The sequence below is a fragment of the Orcinus orca genome, chromosome 17, assembly GCF_937001465.1.
Source record: "Orcinus orca chromosome 17, mOrcOrc1.1, whole genome shotgun sequence".
In the NCBI taxonomy this organism is placed as follows: domain Eukaryota; kingdom Metazoa; phylum Chordata; class Mammalia; order Artiodactyla; family Delphinidae; genus Orcinus; species Orcinus orca.
Genome location: NC_064575.1, coordinates 35,365,802 through 35,387,849, shown reverse-complemented (window position 1 = coordinate 35,387,849; position 22,048 = coordinate 35,365,802). Strand labels below are relative to the sequence as shown.

At 38.2% G+C, this 22,048-nt stretch overlaps 1 protein-coding gene and 1 long non-coding RNA gene across 2 annotated transcripts in view; both read left to right on the top strand.

Moving 5' to 3' along the window:
- Nucleotides 1-6,287, top strand: part of LOC125961672 (metabotropic glutamate receptor 7-like) — a 64,109-nt gene extending 57,822 nt beyond the window's left edge. Inside the window, exon 4 of the mRNA XM_049700480.1 lies at nt 6,017-6,287. The gene's annotated coding sequence lies outside the window, so the exon portion shown is untranslated. The remainder of the gene's footprint in view (nt 1-6,016) is intronic.
- Nucleotides 6,288-8,282: 1,995 nt separating this feature from the next.
- Nucleotides 8,283-19,119, top strand: LOC125961851 (uncharacterized). The gene is made up of 2 exons (XR_007472927.1): nt 8,283-9,586; nt 18,838-19,119. It is a non-coding gene; the product is annotated as an uncharacterized LOC125961851 (long non-coding RNA).
- The last annotated feature ends 2,929 nt before the right edge of the window (nt 19,120-22,048 follow it).

Here is a 22,048-nt window from a genome sequence, read left to right as displayed (position 1 = left end):
TCGTTAGGACCTGATCCTCCATGGTTGTATCTACACAGAGGGGTAATGCCAGGTCCCCTACTGGGAAGTTGAATTGGAGGAAGAGATAGACATAGAGGTACTATGGATAATTCTAGACTGACATGGTCATCAAGAAGTCCTATGAAAAATAATTGCTGGTGAGTATAGAGTAAATCAGCAATGAGAAATGGAGAGGATTGGAATTAAGTAGACTCATCACTAGTCCGTGATTATTACCGGTGTACCAGTTTAGCAATGAATTACTGAAGGTAATTGATGCTAGGTAGTCTAACAAACACTCCTGAAAGCCAAGTGTCTTAACTTAATAAATGTTTATTTCTCTTGTCAGAGACCAGTGTGAATTAGGTGGTTCAGTCTTAGCAGATTATTTTCAAGTAGTGAATCAGGAACCCATGCCCCCTCCACCTTGAGGTGTTGTCTTAAATGCATGACTACCTAAACTACAGCAGAAGGGAACATGGGCAATCATGCATAATATCTCCTGGCCAGGCCTGAAAGTGGTAGACCCATACCCTTTCAACAAGAATGCAAAAACTTAACCTCTGCCTGGCTCCAAGGGAGGTTAGAAAAGGTCATTGTTCTGTGTGTCCAGGAAGAGGAGAATGGAATGCATCTCACTGTCTCATCCATAGCTGAAGGCACGTAATCTGCGACAGAGAGCAATGTTTGCAGATGGTGATACATGAAGATTGAGGAAGATTGAGTTCTCAATCATTGAGGAGTACTGTTCCATCTGACTGAGTTCTGAATGGTAATAAAGTCATCCACTGAAAACTTACCAATCTAGTTTGTGTGCAAGATACTATGAATTATAGTCTTACCGTTAATTTAGCAGACCCACAAATATTTACATCTACCAAGCACCGTGCTGGCAACTGCAGCTTACCAGTACTTCTTTACTGGGCCCTGGATAATTTCCAGTAGTTGGTATCAGAATCTAAGCTATCCACTTGATGTGGACACTAGTCCCCTTGTAGCCTTCTCACAGGAGCCTTTAACCATTCGTGGCCAAAAACAAAGGAAATGGGCAAGAGTTACTGCTCTGCTTATCAGAAAGTGTCTCCTAAGGTCTCGTCTCCTAAATCATTTTTCTGGCCCCTTTATAGTCATTCTTTCTTTATTCACATTTCTTGGCCTACTGAACGCTATAATCAAATCCTCCCTCAATTTTCTTTTTTCTGAAGTATATAAAACTACATTTTCTTCAGCCTTTTTTTAAACGAATGATAATTATCTTGTTTATTTATATTTGGAAAATCTAATGAGATCACATATTTAAAAATCACACACTATCAAAAGATAAATAGTAGTAGTAATTCCTTCTGGAATATTTTTGCCCCTCATCCAACCAACGTTAGGTCCCTTACCCCCTTTCTTAGCAACTGTTATTAATTTCTTATGTGTCTATCAGAAGTTTTTTGTGGCAGAGGTACATGTGTATGTTTCAGAGGTTACTGTTGTCATGAATTCACAGAAGCCAGAGCCTAGAAAGCATTAAGTGGTCCTGAGCACCATTTCCAATGAGAGAGCGTAGCAGTGCTCAAACGGCTGGGTGTCCTATGATTCAACTCAATTCTGGCACTATCTACCTGTAGATAGCATCAGATCTCACATGTGAAGGAAGGGCTCAGTCCAGCAGGAATGCACACACACACTTCAGGTGCCAGTCACCAAGTATATGTTGTCACCTGTGCTTCTGACCCTTGTACCACAGATCAGAGGTTCCAACGACCCCCTTCTTAGCTTTAATTAATTTGCCCAAGTGACTCATAGAACTCACAGAAATATTCTATTAACTAGATTAACCGGTGTATTATAAAATGATAAAACTCAGCAACAGCCAGATAAAAAACATGTATAGGACGAGGTATGGGGAGAAAGCATGGAGCCCACTCTCCCTAAATCTCCATGTGCTCACCAACTGGGAAGCTCCCTGAACCCTGTCCTTGGGGGTTTATGGAGGCTTCAGTACACAGGCGTGTCTGAATAACTCATTGGCCATGGGCGATTGAGCTCAGTCTTGAGTGGCTCTTCCCTGCCCTGAGGTCAGGGGGGTGGGACCGAAAGTTCCAACCTCTAATCACAAGGTTGGCTCCACAGGCTGCCTGCTCCCATCCTTAGGTGCTTTCTAAAGATCACCTTGTTAACATAACAAAAGACACCATTATCATCTCATCACTTAGGAAATCCCAAGGGTTTTAGAAACTCTGTGGCAGAAACTGGGACGGAGACCAAACATATAATTCTTATTACTCCTAAAGCACAGTTATCTAGGTAAATGTTTGTATCACCCCAAACAGGCAGTAGTCACCAGGGAAAATAAGTTAATTGCCAGTCTTTTCTATTAATTTTTAAAAATCAGATTTAAGAAGAGAATTTTTTTAATGGCCAGTGAAAATGTCTCTTACTTTAGCTCTTGCCTTTTTCTACTTATTATTTTTTCAATTTTTAGTTTAGTTTTGAAAAGTGTCTTTAAGTTATTTTAAGGTTAGAACCGAACCTTCCAGGGTTAAAGAAAATATTGCGTCTCTTGAAAGAGATTATTTTAGAATTAGTGAAATGGATTTGATGCTAGAGAACATGTGACATCATACATTTGACCTTTTTGAAATGATTTACATTATATCAGCTACATTTTAAGTCCAGCAACTGTAACCAAAAAAAAGAAAAAAAAACCCTACTAATTAAGGCAGCTTTGCAGATTGATGGCATTAGATTATCAATTAAGATCTCAGTTTTAAACCAGATTTTTCCTCTAAATAGTGATCCAAAGAACACTAGTTTTACGGTCATTCTAATTAGTCAGACAGCCTTCTGATTGTTTAGTGCCTTCACTTGAAGTTTGTTAAATATTTTGAATATCACCTATGCTCCCATGGGACATTAGTGAATGTGAAGTCAACAAAAAAGAAAAAAAAGTAAGAAAAAGGATTTTGTAGTAAAATAAACTTGAGAAATCCTGGGTTCAGGAAATTTAAACATGTTTCGTGACTGGAGGACTTTTGAGATGTGGAATGAGCTATAATGTGCTCTGTGAATTTAACTGTTAAGTAGAGTTTGGTCTGAAGTGTTTTTAAACTTTATTTGGCTCTACAACCCTTTGTCAGTGGAACATTTTAAAGGACTCTTTGTTTCTAGCAACTTTGGAAAATGCTGTTCTGGTCTCAGTTAAGCCCTTGAAATCTTAGCATTTGGAAGGATATCCACACACAAGCTCATCCAATTTCTGGTACAGAAATCTACCATGTATCCATGCTATAGGCTCACTAGCTGTGGATGAGTATTTTGATAACAAAATGCTCACTACCCATAAATCAGCTGATTCTATAGTCAGAATGCTGGTCTGTTAGGAGGTTTTAACTTTTTAAGTGCCTTTTACTCTCAGAAAATTTTAAGTTTTAAAATTTTGTCTATTGGACCTAGATCTGATCTCTGGATTAAGATAAGTCCTACTCAAGTAAAAGAATCCTTATTTTTCAAGGATGATTTGTACATGAAAAAAAAATCCATATGCTTAAAATCATCTGTAAATAGTGACTGAAGAGTAGTTGAAAATGCATTTGAAAATAATTTCATTTGTCAAAATATGTTATGATATAAACGAATCCAGTATATTTTCTCTTATAGCCAGTAAAATTTAGGTTAAATTTTAATTAAGCACAAGTGCTACAATTAAAAAAAAGAATTACATTTTGTTTTGAGTGATTCTTTCAGCAAAACTGGTTTATGGGACAGTAAACTGTCCTTCACTGCATGTTCAATGTTAGCAGCTCAAACAGGCTAATTCTGGTAAAAATTCAACAGTTTTCCAAGGCCTTCTCTTAATTATTTGATACTCAATTGTTTTTTCTTTTACTTCTATTGTATCTCTTTTTTAAATTGTTAACTACACATCCTCATTTATCAATGGCTTTGTATGTTTAACCCAGCAGATGTCTGGTATTATTTACAATGGCTTCATGATATTATATCTTTAAAATTCAGAATTTCACTTTAAAGTTGATTTGAATTTTATTTCTATTATACGGTATTATGTTTATGTTATTAATCCATCAGTGAGTAATTTGCTGAAACAGGATGAGCAGTTTGCTGATGTAGAAGGGCTGGAATCTATAGACACCTTAAAATTAGGATGTAGATAACGAATAGTTGGATGACAAGAAACCCTGTTATATGAAAACAGGAATAATGAGTGTTCCAAATCTTATCTTTTCTGTTCTTACTTTTCTCCAAAGGTTAGCTCTAGAGTCCTTAATTCTCCATTCAGTATTAAATTATTGACTATTTTGCCACAACTACTGAGCCTGTAGTCTAGAGCCTGCGAGTCACAACTACTGAAGCCTGTGTGCCACAACTACTGAACTCCATGCACCTAGAGCCTGTACTCTGCAACATGAGAAGCCACCACAATGAGAAGCCTGCACAGCGCATAGAAGAGTAGCCCCCGCTCACCGCAACTACAGAAAGCCCGCGTGTAGCAATGAAGACCCAACACAGCCAAAAATAAATACATTTATTTTTTAAAAAGTGGATGTATTTAAAAAAACCCAAAAAGGTCCTACTGTATAGCACAGGGAACTATATTCAATATCCTGTGGTAAGCCGTAATGGAAAAGAATGTGAAAAAGAATGTATGTAAATGTATAACTGAGTCACTTTTCTGTGCAGCAGTAATTAACACAACACTGTAATTCTACTATACGTCAATAAAAAATAAATTTTAAAAAACTGCCATAAAAATCACCACAGAAGGGGGACTTCCCTAGTGGTCCAGTGGTTATGACTTCGCCTTCCAGTGGAGGGGGTGAGGGTTCGATCCCTGGATGGGGAGCTAAGATCCCACATGCCTTGCGGCCAAAAAACCAAAACATAAAACAGAAGCAATACTGTAACAAATTCCGTAAAGACTTTAAAAATAGTCGACATCAAAAAAAATCTTTAAAAAAATCACATAAATCAGAAACAAATGAAACATAATAAAGTCCATACATTAAAAATAAAGAGCATGGGTTCTGGTCACATCCCAGCTTCTCACTCACTTACAGCTGTGTAATTCTGGGCAACTCACATAATGTCTCCTCATCTATAAATGGGGATGGTAATAGTTCCCTACCTCATAGTGTTGCCGTAATCCATAAACACGGTTAAGTGCCTTGGTAAATTGTTTGATGCTCTCTGGTTATTGTGAATTAAAATATGTCAATGGCTTCTGGCCATACGATTTATAATAGTTTGACAGTTAACCAAATGGTAAAACTGTTCTATTTATTATTCCCATCTCTTTTTTACCCCTTACCCTGTTTTGTTGTTTATGTTTTCTCCCACCACAGAGTGTTAGTTCCAGGAGAGTAAAAGCTTTATTTTGTTCACTGCTGAAAGCAATAGCACCCAGAAAAGTACTGTACATATGAAGCCCTCAGTAAACACTAGCTGAATGAATGGTGCAAACTGTCACAAGGAAAAATACACCAAAACTTTCATTATAATAAAAAAGTATAGATAAATCTTTCTCTAATGGCTTCCAGTCAAGTACTTTAAAACACCATATACTATAATAAAAACATAAGTAATTTATTAAAATTTGAAGGCAAAAACATAATTTTAAAAGATTTTAAAAGATTTAGACCTATATTAGGCGTGATGGAATATGGATGCTTTCTGGAAATTCACAATCAGATCCAAGAGTATCACTTTCAGAATGTTCTAGTAGACTGAGTTTACTTTTAGTTGTCTTTGAAGAAACAGTCTCTATTGTACTCTTTCTTAACAGAAATGTGTTTTTTTGAAGACTCACTTCTAATTGGTTCATTAAGCAAAGAATTATTTTGCCCAATTCCTTTGCTTTTCTGCTTTACAGGTGAGTCAGAGCAGGAATGCAGGTCCTTCCCAGGTTGTTTCTTAGCAGAGTAGTTTTTGGTATATTATGCTCTGGTCATTTTCTCTGAAGAAGACCTGCTATTTCTAGGTAATTCCTCTTCTTTTCTTTGACTTCCAGTTCCAGAAATGACGTCTGCTGAAGAAGAACATGTTCTAGCAATGAAATCTTCAAAAGACTCCTGCCGCTGCTCTGTGACTGCGACCCCCAGGTTGTCTTTGGAAGTTTCTAAGGCCTCCTGAGTAGAGACTGGAACATGGAAGGAGTCGAGAGGCAAAGGAATCCCAGCATCACCTGTAATTTTCTGAAACTGGAGGGAAAGACAAAAGACAAGACAAAAATTCAGTGATGAACAAAGCCAACCATTAAAAAGTAGAGTTCAAAACTTCAATGTTACTCTGTGATCTTATTATTAACACAGTCAATTGATTCTTCAGAAGATTTCAGAGCCAGTTTTTCTCTAATTATATCCTGCCAAGTGATTCTCAGCTTAACCTAGCTATATCCAAGGCTGTGTCCGCTACATTTTCAGACTTTGGTGACTGGGGTAGTTATTACCCATTTCCTTTCCCTCACTAAAAATAAAACCCTACTCTGTAAGAAAATTAATTTCTTTGCTATCCTCCAGGCTCATGTAAACAGTATATAATATAGTTTGTGACCAGACTGTGTTCTCAAGCTGTCAGTTCCCAAGACCAGTCTGAGATTGGCTGAGCTGGGCGAAGGGGGCTCCAAGTGAGGCTGGAGGAAAAGCTGACAGGTTTCCCCTCCCATTCCCATGACCAGGTGAGTCACTATAATACCTTACGTATCAGCTATGTCAAGATTACTTATTTTAAAAATTATATTAGTACGTGTACCTCCATTAGTGTTCCTTCATTATTAAGCTGACTGCATACAAATAGAAACCTAGATAAAATATGAATAGAACAGACATTTATACAATTTAAAATTTGGAATATTTTCTGTAATGTTTTCTTTCTTCATTAAGGAGAGTTTGCTTTAACTCATACATTTTCTAAAGAACTTCCAGTTTTCTTATGTACAACAATACAGTATCATGAAACGGGCCCACATTTACTAATCTCAGATTTGGAGAGGACTCCAGAATCTTCTAGCTCCCGAGCATGTGAACTATTAGAGACTGACCATTATTATTTTCTCTCTGACTTGGTCATTTCCTTTTTGCTAATCACTCTTAGAATCCTTAAGTGCTGTCCTCTCCACTTACTTGGAGATTTTGCGTTGGCCCTGGGGCACTCTGCTTTGATTCTGATTTTTCTTCTTCAAGTGCCTTCTTTTTTTCTTTAGGTGGACTACTAACAGTAGAATTCATCTGGGGACGACCTAGTAAATGAAAATCTGACTGATCTATACCAGCCATTGTGGCTAGCTGCCCAAGCCTGGACCAGAGGAGGAAAAGAGAAAAGACAAAGGTTATTATAATCACAGAAGAGCAGTTTAGATTTCCCCAGACCTACAATCATGAAATACTTATAAAATCTTAAAAGCCAACATCCTACTCCAGACTATAAGCCTCTCTCTCCCTCAAATTCTCAGCCCTTTCCAGATTCATCCTCTAGGAAACATCCCACTGTCTCACTAGCAGCTTCAACATGTACCACGCACCCCGTTCACTGCCAGTCACACCTCCATTCCCACACTTCTTTACCACCTTTCCTCCAGTTTCCAAGAATGTGTTTGTTCCTTCCTTCCCAACACCAACTCATTCACTGACAAAACACCACTCCATCAACTATCAATCTCCACTTCCCTCTTTCAGCAAAATTGCTCACGGTTGAGAACCACTGACCTATATCTTCCCTGCAGATTAATAATAATTTTTATGTCTAAGACAAAAATAACTTTAATTCAAACTTATCAAACAAGCAAAGTAAATGAAAGATAGGAAAATTCTTACCCATTCCCGAATATTTTCAATGAAAGCTGCCTTCAATTTAGTCTTTACAAAAAACTGTACCTACTAATTACTCTGTCTACAGGTTACTCTTTTATAATGGGCTCCCCACTCTACCAAAACAGGCTCCCCTATTTGCATTTCTTAAAAAATTTAATTCCTCATTTTAAAACGTCAACTATATTACCTATAATTACACTAAATTTGGCTAAATATGGCCACGTAAGTGATGAAAATTGCTCCAGTTCCTCAGCAAACTACCATTATAGTCGCAAAGAGAAGAACGCCATGAAGAGAAATGAACTAACCCAGCATCTTTAAGGAGATCCAAGAAAGCATGGAACTTCTGAAAAGAATTCTCAATGCTGCCCAAAACACCTTCATCATCCAGGATCATGCTTGTCAATGAGTGGACATGAAGGGCTTCAGACAAAGAGAAATTTACATTTCTTAACTGGGCATTTTCATGTTCCAGCTATAAAAGAAGACGGAAAATGTCTGCATGATTTTTTCTCATTGTCATCAAAAGTAGTCTTGTCTAGTTTCAAGTAACAAAACTAAAACTCTCAAAATGTAATTAATCTGTAATTAACCTAACTCTCCACCAGTAAAGACAGAGACCATTATCACATAATAACAAAAACCCCAGGCACCCAACAAAGTTTCCTATATAACGCTTAGGTGGTATATAAATAAACCAAAGTTATCATTTTATTAATGATCTTTCACAAAAGATCACATTTCTAACTGGTTAAATTCATAATGGAGCCTCATTCCACATTAGAAAATTACCTGCTTTAAGTTTCCCTTAAATTAGAAAGTGAATTATAGAATCTGATCTGAACAAAACATATTACAACTCTGCTGAATGTTAAGAATTAACTTTAGTGAGCAAAATATCTAATGCTTACGTTTAAAAGTCCTAAATTATACCCAACCCAATTTATTAAATGTACGATCACCAATGTTTTCTTTGGCTTCTTCAAAATATTCACTCCCGTGCACTCTTCCCCTTCTGCTCATCACCTATGCACTTAAAACCCCCTATAAGCTCAACTCCAGTATTTTTCAGAAAGGCTGTTATGTTCATGATGCCCCTTTTGCCTTATATAAGCAGGTGCTCACCATTTATTGAATGAGTGTCTGCCAATCCAGTGGATGCACTTTGAAAAATTCCTGCCTACACTCAACCTCTGATAAAGTATATTTACATAGAACATTTTAGATTATGCCCTGCTTTCATGCACATTACCTAATGTAATTCTTATAGTATATATTTTTATCTTTCATTGCATTCTTAGAAGTTTTCCAATATCTTAAATTTATTTAAATGATTCACTTTCCTAATTCATTGCCAGGAGAGTCTCATCATGTCTTTTATGCTACTGTATATATAGTATATGCACAAAAAGTGCTTTCTTGAATCAAAGAATCATGAACAGAACATAAGCTAATGTCATAAAGCACGCACGCGCGCACACACACACACACACACACACACGAGATTTTCACATTTTTAAAAACATGCTTTCTGGAATATAGATCATATGATCACTAAATACCAGTAAATGCAAAAGTCCATATGATACAACCAATTTGCAACATATTACAGTTTTAAAGTTTACAAGCTATGTGTATATGGATTAAAATCAAATCAAAATAAAACCAAAACACTCCCAAAAGTATAAGAAATTGTTTACTTCATTGACTCATTTATCAGCCTTCAGTCTTATTACTCTTTCCTCCTTTAACTGCTTTAGGCACTCCTCCAGGTTTTCCTAAACAAACAGAGTAAATGTTATAACTAATTCGTAGTATAATATCCAAAAGCCTTTCCAGCTATTGGTCTCATCAGGATTTAGGGGCAGAGCCAGAAGTGAACTCAGATTTTAGTCTGCTACTGGTAATATCATACCATGCTAGTGAAATGAATTATCAAAATCTATCAAATTAGCATAGTAAAGATTTATTTAAATTCCACTTTTTCCAACATAAATTTGTGGCAGCCCATCATAAAAGGCATATGCGTATAACATAGCAAGTCAGAAATAAGAAGACCAAGAAAGAAAAATTCTATTTTTATTTGTGGGTCTCTTTATAGCAGGAAGTCCTATTAATGAACATGCTTAACATACCTGAATTGCATAACTGCAGATTCAAAAGCATGTTTTTAAAAAGTAATCACTTTTAAAGCAATTTACAGTCAAGCACTGTTCCTGGAGTTCCCTGGGTATCAAATAATCTAATCATCAAAACACTAAGAGGGGGCTTCCCTGCTGGCACAGTGGTTAAGAATCCGCCTGCCAGTGCAGGGGACACAGGTTCGAGCCCTAGGCTGGGAAGAACCCACATGCCGCGGAGCAACTAAGCCCGTGCGCCACGACTACTGAGCCTATGCTCTAGAACCCACGTGCCACAACTACTGAAGCCTGCGCGCTAGAGCCTGTGCTCCGCAATAAGGGAAGCCATCGCGCCGCAACGAAGAGTAGCCCCCGGCTCGACGCAACTGGAGAAAGCCTCTGAGCAGCAACGAAGACCCAACGCGGCCCAAAATAAATAAATAAAATAAATTTATAAAACAAAAAACCCTACGAGGAAAGAACGATCACTAACTCCATGTTATTTTACAGATGAGGGAAACAGAGGCAGAGAAGTAGAGTAAGTAGAGCAGCACAGCCAAGGTCACACCACTAAGTAGCAGAGCCACACCGTGGACTCAGGAAGCTGGGTGCCATTCCTGCTCACAGAGGTGGTAGTCTTCCCATTCACCAAGGTCACTGAAATAAAATGAACACTGATAAACTCTATTAGGAGTTTTAGGAACTAAGACACTTTGGTCCTTGAAGTGGGGACACTGCTTGCAATAGGCAGAATTCTAACAGAGCCCCTAAGACTCCTACTTACTGAAGTACACAAACCTTCCACTTATCCAATCAAACTCTAAATCTAGGTGCTGTAGTGAAGGGATTTTGCAGATGGAATTAAGGTTCAAAATCAGTTGATTTTTTTAAGATAGGGAGATTATTCCAGGTGGATATGGCCTACTCAGGCACCCCATGAAAAGGACCTGAACTCTTCCTGAATTGAAGTACAAAAGGGACAAGAGGGAGACTCTCCATTGCTGGCTCTGAAGAAGTCAAATGCTGCAGCAGGGAAGGCAAGCGAGAGGCCTCTAGGAGCTGAGACTGTCCCCCGACTGACAGCCAGCAAGGAAATGGGGACCTCTGTCCTGCAACTGCAGAATCTGAATTATGCCAACAAGCCGAAGAAGCCTGGAGGCATTCTTTCCCAGAGCCTCTGGATGCTAACACAGCCTGACTGACATCTTGATTTCAGCTCTGTGACCCACACAAACTATGGTGAACATCCAACGTTTGGGGCTCAATGTCTTACACTTAAATTTCACGTGCTTTAACACTCTCAGGAGGGAACTCACATGTTCCCGTGTGTATCTGAGCAGGAAACCCGGTCACACTGTGCCTGGACTTCTGACCTGCAGAACTGTGAGCTAGTCAAATAGGTACTGTTTTCAGTCAGTAAGAGTGTAGTAAAAGAATTAATATTCTACTCAACCTCCAGGTTCGTGAACAAAATAAATGACTGTCATTGTTTTAGGCCACTGTTTCGGGGTGGTTTCTTATGCAGCGATAAACAATCAGAATACCTATACTTATGAAAACAGTACGGTATATTTATACCTTTTAACTGCTCTGAACAATCACTTAAAGAATGAGGAACTCTATTATATGCCATCATTGGGAGAGGAACTGGTATCACTTTCTGGAGAGTAGCTCTTGGTACCTAACAACAATCCTACATCAGGAGTTTACCCTAAGGAAATCAAAGATGTGGGCAAAGATTTATCTACCAACATGATGTCATAAGATTGTTTATAACCAAACCCTAGAAGAAAGCTAAGAGCCTCCAAATTGGGACTGGTTTAAACAAAAACAGCTCACCGTCTGAAGGAATGCACTATGAAGCCACTAAGAAAAGAATGACAACAGGTGTCAACCAGAGTTAATGAATGGGCTTCAGGAGTTCTTCTACATTCATAATGTATCTGTGCGTTTTTCCTGGGAGACGGTGCATAAGCTTAATCAAATTCTCTGATGTAGAAGAGTATTTAGTGACATGGCAAAATATTTTTGATACTTCTTTAAGACAAAAGAGCAGATTAGGTGTGTGTACATGCAGAGGTGGCTTTTATTTCCTTCAATGAGTTGTTCATTGTTTTCAAAAATTTGCTCAACGAACATATATTTTTATATTCAGATCATGTTTAAAAAACTGACAGTCTAAGAACTTCAAATTCTTTAATGTTTCATTACTAAAGCCAGCCAAGTTTTCAATGGGGAAAAAGGGGAAAAAATTGCAAAATTCCTCTACTTTCAATATAATGGTTCAATAAATCTTCTAAAACCGATTTTAAAGAAATTCTAAACAAATAATCAAACAAACAAAAAAACCCTCACCACAGTCAGAGGAAAGTAGAGTAAAACATCCTGACTGGTTCTAAATAGCACATCAAAGTGCAATTACATGGAATAGTTTCTCCCTCTAATGGAGGGAATTAGTACACAGTATTAAATTTTTGTGAAAAACTGTGTCCTCTTACTACAAAGTATTCATAATTCATGTCCCTTACATGGAAATATGGAACCAAAAAAGTTAGAAAGTAAAATTGCTTGATATTCTATTACTTAAGTAAGACTAATGATAAGGCTTTGGAATAATTTTCCTTCCTGTCATCTGCTCTCCTTCCTTCCTTCTGTACACCAGCTAGGGTGATTTTTCTGGGACAAAGCTCCCATCGTATTGGATATCAAATTTTATGTTCACCTTTTCTCCATTTAACATTGAAATCAATCATTTCTCATATAATCAGGGGATTCATAACCTTGATTTTTTTGTGTGGGCTACAAAATATTCCACTGAGTGGGTTTACTGGTTAACCATTTTACACATTTAAATTCTTTCCAACTTTTCAATATTATCAGACAAAATAACCGTTTTTATGCATGAAGGCTTTTTTCCATATTGAGAATAACGTTCTTGCAATAAATCCATAAAAATGAGTTTCACGTCAAAGCAAATGAACATTTTTAAGGCTCTGAGATACCTATCTCCAAACTTCTTTCCAAAAGATGTCTGAGATTTTATACTGCCACCCATCAGCGATGTATCACTTGGTATATAACCTCTACTATAACTGTTGGCTTATTTCCTCACTTAGAGTGCAAGTTATCTGAAGATAGGGGGTGTATTTTATTAAGTGTTTATTCCCAGCACCTGTGCCTAGCACAACGTAGACGGTCAATAAATAATTGCTTAATAAGGAAAATCCCTGCCAATACAAGATGTACGTGTGTGAAAGACAGACTGTGTGCTTTTCTCTAACTGGACAGATGAAAACTTGTCATCTTCTTTAATGTGCAATTTTTTTGCTTATAATTAGTAATTAAATTTCTCTTTTAGATTGTATTGTAAAAATTCAGACTCTGAGGCAAATGGGCCTGGCACTACCCATTAGCTATATAACCTTGGACAAGTTCTATAACTCTAGGCCTCAACTTCCTCATCTATAAAATGGAGATAAGCTCCCACATCACAGAGCTCTTGTGAGGATTACATGAGTTAAAACACATATAAAATTAGAAGAGTGCTTGGTACACAGCATATGTTCAGTTAAGGCTGAATGAATGAACATGTGAACGCAAGCAGTAGTGAAGGGCTTAAAATGAAATAGTCTCATCCCACTCCCACATCCAGCAGTCAAGAAGCGACCGATTCTTTACTCAGGTTTTTAATTGTAAAATACGATAATGTGTACTGAGAAGTGGTCAGGACAAAACTGTCAATGTGACAAATAAAAAAAGAATACTTACATAACCACTACTCGAATCTGAAAGTATTGATACTTGTCAGCATCTCAAAACCGCCCCCCCATATCCTTTTCTCATCACAATCTCCTTTCCTCTTTCAGGTTAAACACCATCCTCACTTCTTGACAATCATTTCCTTTAACCTGCATGCATCCCTAACAAAAGAGTTTAGTTTTGTCAACATCTACCTTTATGTAGAGGATCATAGTATATGAAGTCTTTTCTATCTTATTTCTTTCTCTCAACATTGGTTTAAAAAATTCACCCACATTGCTGCCTGTAGCTCTAGTGCATTCAATTTTATTGCTGGATAGTTTTCCCACTGTACGAATACACAAAATTTATTTAATTTTTGACTCTTAATAGACATTTGGTTTGTTTTCAGTTTGTGCTAATGCAAATCATGGACAGGAATCCTGCTGTACTGGTTATTCTGATGCATTTACACAGGGCGGGGGTGAGGGCTGCTGGCTCACAGGCTATTTATATACCTTCAGTTGATGGAGAGTGCTAAATGCTTTCCAAAGTAGTTGTGTCGATTTATACTCCAGTATAAACAGGGTAGAAGATTCCCATAGTACTCCAGGTCTACAATACCTGATACTACCACACTTTATTTATGTATTTGTCAAACTGATTGGCATGTAGTTTCATTGGTTTTGACTCACTTTTCTCTTATTACTTAATGAAGTCGTACACTTTTCTCTGTTTACTGGCTGTTTGGATTTCCTTTTGTATGACGTTTACGTCAACTATTGTTATTTTTTATTATTTTTAAATTATTATTTATTTTTGGCTGTGTTGGGTCTTTGTTGCTGCGTGCAGGTTTTCTCTAGTTGCGGCGAGCAGAGGCTACTCTTCATTGCAGTGGCTTCTCTTGTCGTGGAGCACAGGATCTAGGCACACAGGCTTCAGTAGTTGTGGCACATGGGCTCGGTAGTTGTGGCTTGCAGGCTCTAGAGCACAGGCTCTGTAGTTGTGGCGCACAGGCTTCGTTGCTCCGCGGCACGTGGCACCTTCCCGGACCAGGGCTCGAACCCGTGTCCCCTGCCTTGGCAGGCAGATTCTTAACCACTGCGCCACCAGCGAGGTCCAACTATTGTTATTTTGAATTCTTCTCCATTTCCAAGTAACACTCTTACATGACTATTTTCTCACTAAATTGGAGGCATTATCTGTTCATTTTCTATTTTACTAAATAAGGGTTTAGTTCCTTTACACTGTTTCCACACTGCTTAGTAAAGTTATGTCATCATTAGTTTTCTGCTCAGGATCTCTTTGACTTGTAGTGATATACTTAAAAACCTAAATTGTTGATCAACTATAAATTCTCTCAACGTCACACTTTGTAAAATGAGGACATTCATACCATCTTTCCTTCTTTCTACCTCCTGTCTACCTTCCAGACCTAGCTTTTACATTGTCAAAGTTGAAATTTATATTCTGTTCTATGTGCAGTTAAGTCTTCTGTTATTTGAGAGTCAGTAGGGAGTAAGGTTTAAGAGAACAGGCAGAGAGCCTAAACTCAAAGCCTCGATCCAACCCTAAATTAGGTACAGCCTGGGCAAGTTCCTTCCCTGTTTTAGCTTCCTTTTCACAAAAGTGGGAATGCGGCTTCCCTAGTGGCGCAGTGGTTGAGAGTCCACCTGCCGATGCAGGGGACACGGGTTCATGCCCCGGTCCGGGAAGATGCTACCTCCCGCGGAGCGGCTAGGCCCATGAGCCATGGCCGCTGAGCCTGCACGTCCGGAGCCTGTGCTCCACAACGGGAGAGGCCACAACAGTGAGAGGGCCGCGTACAGAAAAAAAAAAAAAAAAGTGGGAATGATATTAGCACCAACCTCATGAGGCTATTCAGAGGATTAAATGAGTTAATATATGCAAAAACACTTAGAGCCTAATATATACTAAGTACATACTGGTACACAATACATTTCAGTACATACCAAGTTAATACAAATACATACTAAGTATAGGTTAGTTATTTGTTATTACATGCAAGTTGACAATAAAACCGGCAAACCGAGACAGTATTGCCATTATTACAATTACATTAATATTGCCCACTGCAGATGTACTGTCTCTGTGTATAGACTACACCTCGTTCCATACTGTGTCAGTGTCACTGCCCTTGTGCAGGGTGACCACATACCCCAAGCCGCCTTGGGCTGTTCCAGTTTATACCTGTTGTCCTGATGTTACAGCATTAGAGCACCTCCTTACACTATTGAAGTGTTCTGGTGTGGACAACAAATTAGATAGGTGGTCATTACCCCTGTGTGTCACTGAAAAGGGGGACATCTATAGTGTGAAGTTTAAGTGGATTCATCTATAGTGTCAAGTTTAAGTGGTTAAAAATCAACCATAGCTTAGTTTGCTTCAGGTTTATGTCCGTATAGCCTTTTCTCCTCTGGAGTTCAAGTTCCTTCTCCTCTTCCTCTCCCTCCTCCCTTCCAACAGTGCCTAATAGCTAGTAAGTACAATATGCCTCAAGGTGTTTCTAAGCTCTCAATCACACAATCAATAGAAGCCTCTCCAATCTAGACTATCTGCTCTCTGCACTGAATCCCCTATTACCCTACTTCTTGGTTTATTGCCTCATATTGCTGGATTATTTCTATAAATAGCTTAAGGTGTAGCACAGGAGGTCAATTTTTCAAATATCTTTGTGTACAAAATATCTTCTTCAGCCTCCACTTATGACTGATAGTTTGGCTGGATACAAACCCCTAGGGTGAAAATTATGTGCCTGAAAAACTTTGGAGGTATCTTTCTAATGCCTTCCAGGATCCATGGTGCTGATGACAAGTATGATAAAGTCAGATTTTAACATTTTTTTTTAGGTGACCAGTACTTTTCTCTCTGGAATGGATGTATCCTCTCAGTATTTTATTGTATGTTAATTTATTTTTTCAGTATTTTAATGTTTCACAGTGAAGGATGCCTAGGTATGAGTCTATTCCTCTTTATCTTGCTCAAAAATTGAGTAACTATTTTCAATCTGAGGCCTGATGTCTACTTTCAGCTGTGGGGAATTTTGTTGCCCTTTGATAGCTTCCCTCCATTTTTTTTCTGGGTCTGGAGTTTCCAATAGTAACATGTGGGATCTCCCAGATGCAGCCTCTCTAACATATTGCTATCACATTTTCCACTGTGTCTTTCTTTTTCATATACTGAGAAATTTTTAAAATTGCTCCTGAATTTATTTCAGCAACCGTATTTTCATTTTCAAGAGACCTCTCTTGCTTTCTGACCATTCTCTTTTTAATTAACACCCTAGTCTTATTTTATAGTTGCTAGCTCTTTTTAAACCTCTCTCAGGATACTAATTAGGGATTTTTCTTAAATTATTTTGTTCCCTAAATTGTCCCTGGTCCTACCAGGATATGTTTTCACTCTTTTTTCCCCCTCTCTCATGTTGTAAGCTTTACTCAACTATCAGGCAAATGACAGTTATTTTCTATTTAAGAATGAGTGCAGAAAGCTCCCTGAAGTCAATGACTGATTGGTTTCTTGTGCAGGAAAAAGCGGGGAGTAACTGTAATAGGATCTCCCCCAAACACAATTTTCTAGGGTGTAAAAACTCACACTAGCTGCCCTAGTTCTCGCCAGTTTCACTGTTTTCAAAATGAAATCATCTCATTTCAGGAGTGTGAGGGTGGGGCTGGGAGTCCACTCCTCCAAACACAACCCTTCAATGAGCTCCCCTATTTCAGTCACACTTTTAACTAACTCCACCCTCTCTCCTACATGCCCATCTGAGCATGGGGCTACTTCTGCAGGTGGGGTCAGAATCCTCCTCAGTTGCAGGTGGTCGCTGTGCATATTCTAGGTGATGCTTTTCCTCTGTTCTACTGCTTCAGTTTCACACTCTTCCACTTGTCTTCCGTCTTTCAAAACTATGTTGAAATCTCTTGATTGTTGTGGGCTTATATACTTAAACACTTTGATACCATCATTGTAGTGTCTCGTCAAAATGGAGAAGAGCTAAAAGGGTTCTCAGTGCCTTCTGAATCTGCTATTCTGTGGTCCCAGTGTTTAAACTTCTTGGTCTTCCCCAGTGTCTGTCATTGCTTTTAGAAATACAATCTCCTGGTCTACTCGTGAAGGAAATGAATACAACACATCTAAAATGACAAGGAATGCGGGTAGATGCTCTAGGGTCTTCTCATACTCTGCCATTTACTAATAAACCACTACGTGCTACAAATTGTAGGTGCTCATTTATAAAACGAAAGGGGGTAACTCTACATGAACTATAGATTTCTCCTACTCTAACATTTCATAATTTTCTAAGTTCTTTTCTTAAAATTTCTCTATATTATCATTAATTTTAATTAAAAAAATAAAAATCTAACTTTCTCTTTTGAAAATCAAAGAGTTAATTCCCATAGTCCTACAATAATGGGATAATTAGTTCTGAAACCGGTCAAGTTTCATACGAAAAGAAAATCATATTAAATAATTTTAAAAAATTAAACATGGACTTTGTAGCACAAAGACAAGGTCCCCCCCAAATGGTGTTCCTTTATTTACTAGAAATGTTCAGCTCTGCATTAAAGTTGAAATAAAATAAATATATTATTTTTGAGGTGCAAAAATTTCTTATGAAAATCAATTTTTCTTTTCTGTCCATACAAACAAAAGTATGGAATGACATTAGAGGTCAGGTTTGTTTGGTAATATAATGTAGCTTCTTGATATTTTTTATTTTAGGAAAGGAGAATATCAAAATCAAAACTTTTTTCAACTTTACTTTTATTTAAAATGAGGCCATATTTTCCTCTTATTAAAACAGAGTTCAACTAGAACTGTCAATTTTCTCATCTGTAAAACAAGAACCCTGAATCAGCTGACTAGATTCATTCAGAACTCAATTTCTTTATCTTATGATCACTACGGTTCTCCCTAAATCTAATATACTAAGGTTCTAAGGAAAGGAAAATATATTACTAACGACATGTTTTGATTTTTATTTCTTAGAGTTCAAATGTCCACCATTCACCTTGGTCTAAGCTTAAGGAACCATTCAAGGGGATACAATGAAGATGGGAGGAGAAAACAGAACCCTCACACCAGCTGTGGCGTGTTGCAATCAGGCTGCTGTTTGAAAAATAATCTTCTCTATAGCTTTAAAGTGATAACTTTGTACCTGCAATGCTTCTTGTTTCAAACTGATTTTCTCTGGCTCTTCCTGAACACTTTCTGAGGAATCATCAACCTCTTCGATTTCTGAGGAGGAAGGACTCTCTACTGTCACAGTCACAGGAAATTCTGATGGACCTGAGTGTCACAAGAAGAAGATAGGAAACCACAGAGTTGTTAAACTAAAGTGCAAAGAAAGAAGACAAGATTGTATAAAAGACAACACAAGCCAGATACCAAATATCCAAATATTAGAGGACATTTAACAAAAGTGATCTGAGGTATCATTATTTATAAACGTCTCTCACTGCTCCATGGTCTAAAAGAGGCAATGACTAAGTAAAATTACAGGAACTTATCTTTGCTATGTTACTGTACAGACCTCTGTGGTACATGGTTAGGATTAGTAATGGGAATTGCCCATATTATTTTATTAAGCTTCTTTCACAGAAGCCAAGTGAAGATCCAAGGTAAACATTTTTTCTCAGATCAACTTTATACTGCAAATGAAAAATTTATTCTTCACCATCAGACACAAACAGTCTGGAAGAAAATGTAGTTTTACAGAGGAAAATACATCAGTAAAGGGACTGATAAAGAATCAGAAGAATAATCAGAAAGTCAACATATCTAAGCTGGGAATAATAGATGTTAGAATTTATAAAAGTAAATCACATACACATACATAACTAAAACTGACCCATCAGAAATTTCATCTTCTCATCACCCTTAAGCCAAAACTAGGGTAACAGTAATACAATTCTCCCATCAAGATTCACTGCCACTGCAATGCTGTTCAACTGGACATTTCCAAACATTTAAAACCTGACCTGGCCACAACTCCATAAAAGTCTACAGATCATAAAGAAGTGTGCTGGGATTATATAACCACGCAGAAGACAAGTCACTAGGACATCATTTTGACAACAAGCAGCAAACCCTGCAGCATAGGAAAACCCTAACAGGAGAACGCGGTACACACCCCTCTCTCTGGGCATGCAAGGGCAGGACTGACACCCAAGATGCTCTTCTCTCAACCTCAGCAGTGGTGCCTTTCACAGAGCAACTATGCAGTCTCCCAGAACCACTGGGAAGGAGAATCTGATACTGACAGTATTAGCTTGCCATGAGGCCATAAGCTAGGGAGTGTGTGTGGCCTTGGTGAGAGAGCAGAGGTTTGGGAGATGTTGCTTTATATTGGCTTTCAGATCAGGAGTTTGTACACATAGCCTGCAAACAACGTTTCTTGCAAACATATGAACGTTCTTGAGTATGAGAGCTCCATGTGAGGGGTCAGAAATGGCAGTCAAGTTCGTTTCACGGGTAACAGCTGATTTGCAGACTGGACAACAGGTTTCCTTGTTTACAGACAAGCACAAGGCTGCCAGTTGTGTGCCAAATCCACACAACTACACCATTGCACTGGGAGAGCGACCAAACATGTTTTACATGATTTATTTCAGAGAGGGAAATGCTTCTTGTAAGACTCTGTCCGTTTAAAAAGCAAGAATGACCATCTACCTTTCCCAGTTCAAGCCCTATATATCATAAATATGATAGCTAAACACCAGCAACTGATTACATACATCACGAGCTTTGATGAATGGAAAGCCCCTAAAAAGAAATCAACAAAACAAAGTTAGATCTTGATGTAAATACATCACCAGTTAAACCCAGTTAATACAACTATTTAGTATTATGTACAGTATCCATATAGAATTGTGTATAAAAATAAATAAGCTCAAAGCAAGGACCTGGAGGGCTCTGCTATGGAGAAAACTGAACACAATTCAGCCGACTGGCTTGGTAATAACTCTCTGAACTGCTGAGAGGCCCCTTCAGTTCCTATGTTCAGGATGCTTGAGATTTCAGTCTCACTTCTTTAAATGCTGATATTAATCATTCTCTAATTTACCACCCTGTATGAGGAGGATGGACCTGAGATTAAGTGTCTCAGGAAGAAGATAGGAAACCACAGAGTTGTTAAAGTGCAAAGACTGGGGATTCAACACTATAGTTTATGCAACAGCAATTCACATCCCCATTTGGTCATATTCTTTCTACAAAACAAAAGATGCACTCACATGTATTAAAAGACAAAAATTAACTGCCATCTGTATCAATATGTTAATGTGCTTCAATCACATATGTTTTCATGAAAGTTTAAACATAAAATCACCTTTAAGATCTTGGCCATGTAATCTGCTCCCTGCCATGTCAAATTATACCCCGTGAAGTTTACTGTCTTAAGAGTGATAGAGTTCTTTATACCTTGACAAGTAACTAAAAGGAAAAAAAAAACCCCCACACACAATAAGATGAAGAGCCTATACATTTGTCAATCTTCACTTATTTGCTTTTCTTGAGTCAATTGGAGGTTTACAGCCACATTCTTAAAATCATTAACTACAATCTTCCCAAACAAGTAACTGATGAACTGATGCATTCTAAAACTTGTCAGTAACAAAGTGTTATTCCAGTTTACAGCAACAGTTTAATTCTATTCAGTACTAAAACTGAATACACTGGATACTGCAAACTTTCTTCCCAACCACTCAGTAAAGTACTACATACTTTTGAGACAAAGGAAAAAAAAGAAAAACCTAAAGAGCGTAAGACTTCCGATTTTCATTTCCAATGATACATGCCAATCTTGATGATCAATCAGCGATGTAAATGTCAACTATAAACCCAGTATTTTATTAGCTGCTATGCAGTATACTAGAGCAATAGAAGAGGGAGGACCTCAAACCCTCTGTTCCCTCAAATTGAAAGGCAGGCTTCCTTACCCCTTCAGGCCACTACTGGACACAGGGAAGGCACACTAATGTTTCAGGACCCTAATCAAGAGTCACCTGCTTTGTGATTACTCCCATGACACACCCTCACCGACACCACTAAATTTGCTGCTCCTATGGGACGTTACATGTATTTCCTATTTAAACACATACCACAGTGCATTATAATTATGATTGCAGATAGATGACTTTTTTGCTTTTTTTTTTTTTTTGCAGTACGCGGGCCTCTCACCATTGTGTCCCCTCCCGTTGCGGAGCACAGGCTCCGGACGCACAGGCCCAGCAGCCACGGCTCACGGGCCCAGCCACTCTGCGGCATGCGGGATCCTCCCGGACCAGGGCACGAACCCGCGTCCCCCTGCATCGGAAGGCAGACTCCCAACCACTGTGCCACCAGGGAAGCTCA